The sequence below is a fragment of the Oryzias melastigma genome, linkage group LG7, assembly GCF_002922805.2.
Source record: "Oryzias melastigma strain HK-1 linkage group LG7, ASM292280v2, whole genome shotgun sequence".
Taxonomy (NCBI): Eukaryota; Metazoa; Chordata; class Actinopteri; order Beloniformes; family Adrianichthyidae; genus Oryzias; species Oryzias melastigma.
The window spans coordinates 824,741-827,910 of NC_050518.1; positions in this window are offsets into that span (position 1 = coordinate 824,741).

Below are 3,170 nucleotides of genomic sequence, written 5' to 3' on the forward strand. Positions count from 1 at the left end.
CACAAAGTTGCTTTTAAATTTTGATTTGATTTATTTCAAACATGTAACATGCTACAAAAAAGGACTTAAAAAAAATCATAAAAAAAAAATCCTGGTTGTTTGTTTCGCCTTCGGATGCAACAACCGGGACTCTTTAGGTAGCGGATCATGCGGAATGACCTTTCACGAGTAAGTTCTAACAATATTTTGGTTATTAGAGCATTTGTTTAAGTCTGTGTAATAGTAAACAAAGCATGGCTAACAAAGAAATGCTAACTGCAAAAGTTCGGTTCTGCTATGACAGCAAGTATCTCAATCGTATTGTATCAACACAGACAGTCACCTACACAACTATTTCAAAAGAAAAAGACCGTTTTTTTCTCGTTTAATGAGAAGTGTTCTCTTCCAGCTGCAGATGGAGAGACGCTGCTAAGGGACCGTCTACCAAGTGGAAGCTTCCAGAAAGACAATTCTGTAAAAATCAATAATCTCTCAAAAACAACTAAATGTCGGCTTTTATGTGAGCTTTATGTGAACTAGAGATTCATCACCATATTCATGTTACAATAAAGATTTTGAAAAAAAATCCTATATTTTATTATTTTGATATTAACAATTTTGATAGATACATGAAGCATAAAAAATATGCTCAATAGCTGTAGGAATATTAAAGCTATAGAGTCACCAAACTTTCTACACTGACTAATGATGAGTTTACGGGTCAACTACAACAAAGATTAATTTGTCTAATTTTTTTTGGATGAGTATGAATCATATTTGGTCTAAAATGCTTAATAGCTCTGAAGATATTTAAGTTAGAGTCCTCAAACTTTCTGTACTGATTAATGTGAGCTCATTGTTCTACTACAGGGGTCTCCAACTAATTTGGCGAGAGGTCCAGTAACTCTGCCAGCTTGGTAGACCGGGGTCCGAACATGCAAAAACATTCAGTCAATATTTCACTTTTCTGTTCTTTTATTTAATTACAACGTGTAGTTACATTAGCAAAGAACTCTCAAGTATTTCTCTCATTCTTTTTTGTACAAAAATACATACATGTGCATGAATTGTAGAGTAAAAAAAGATATTGTGCATAAACTTGCCTCCTTATAGTCCAATATGTGTGCTCTTTCACAAACTTTAACATTCTGCTGTCTGTCACTTAAGGTGCAACAGGTAACATGAATGTACCTCTAAAAGCATTCATAATTAATCCCTCAAATGTTAATTTTCTGTTTTGCAACCTTAAAAGTAGGTTGCAAATAATGGTACATATTGAACATTAAAGTAATAACTTTCATAAGTGCAAAACACATCATAAACATAAAGGTAAACTATAAAACAGACTTAAAGAGACGTAGATGGTACTTTGAATGGTGGTGTTGAGCTGGAACTGTATGGAGCTAAATTTGGGCCAATATTATTTCAAACCCAAATAAGACAAATTGAAAGAATATTGGCGTTTGGCCAAAAAAAATTTAAAATGTCCGAATTCTTTTACTTTTCTAAAATAATCTTAATTATTTTCAACTTCAAATTTTCTCTTTTTTAGGCTTAAACTCAGAATTTCAACTCCCAAACTTAATCAGTTTCATTTTTTTCCCAGTTTAAACTCTTTTTTTTTAATATAAAAATTTTAGTTTCAAAACTTTAGGCCTTGTTGTTGCTAACACAAAGGGCCAATCAAAACTTGATGAGAGTGATAACTTCAGTCCCAGTGTCTTCACTGACTCCTAGAGCCGTGATAATTACGATCAGAAAATATCTGTATTGTCTGTTCTATCATACGGTATTCTGAAGTTGTCCCAAGACGGATGTAAAGATCAGAGTTTTATCCCGTACAAACCGTGTGTCCAAAACTCTGTTCTAGCAGAGTCAGTGAACGCACCAGGACTGAAGTTACCACACTCATCCATTTGGTTTGGTCCTTCGTGTTAGACCCACCACAAATGGGCAAAAAGTTTTGAAACTGAAATTTTCATATTGGAAAACGAACATAAATAAATACATAGAGTCGAATTAAAAAAATGGAATTGAAATTTTTAGTTTTGAAACCCTAAAAAAATGAACTTTTTAAGCTGAAAATATGTTAATTTTAGAATGGAAAGAATTTTCTGACATTCAATTTTTTTTTAGCCAAACATACATTTTTTTTTTAATTTGTCTTATTTGGGTTTCAAATAATATTGGCAGCAGTGTAGCTCCATAGCCCTGCACATCTCTGGAAAGCTTCTTGTTGACGACAGGGGAATCTGTCGGAGCTTTTCTTGAAGCTGCTGTCCCTGTTTTCCTTCTAATATTGTTTCTGTCATTGCCTCCATACACCCTTTAATCATTTCTGAGTGATTTTTTTAGTGCTTGCCCAACATCCACTCGTGAGCTCGTTCTTGTGCTGTTACCGTCTGCGTGTTGTACGCTCGCACTGTACTTTCAGTTCTTATATTTTCCGTGACCACGTCACTCATTCTGTCGGGTTATTTGTGTCAGAAGTTTTGTGTTTTGTCTCGTAGCGCCGCTTGATATCAGCGTTCTTAACAAAAGTAGCAGACTCCATGTTTATAATACAAACCGGCCTCGTAGAACTCACTGCTGGTAAATAAAAGCGAAATCTTCGGTCCACTCATCTCCAAAGACACGATTTTCAGTCCACTTTTCTCATTTTAGACAGAGCCATTGTTCACATACATTCCAGATAACTTTACGTCCCAACTACGGTAGCTCACCGCTCTGAGCTTTTGCCGGTTAAAGGACCCCGGTCTGAACGCAGCTGTCCTCGCGTGCGCCTCTTCAAAAATCGCCGTGTAAAGATGAATGAAAAATCGTACTTTTTATTAAAAATGCTTGGCGGTCCGGATAAAAGGGTCTCGGGGTCCGGACCCGGACCACGGTCCGCCAGTTGGGGACCCCTGTTCTACTACAACAACAATACACAAAAGTGGATTTTTACCGAATTGATCCGTTCTACAATCAGATGCAAATATGCTTTAAAATATTTTATTTATGTGTCAGTAATAACAACTGCAATCCTGAACTGAACATGAAATAATGAGCAAACCTACATTTAGGAACAGAAAACTAGAGAAAATACTAAAGACATGCGATTTATACAAAAGTTAAGTAACCAGACTTGATCTGTCATACATACAGATGTAAATATGCATCAAAATACTGTATTTATGTATCAGTAAAAA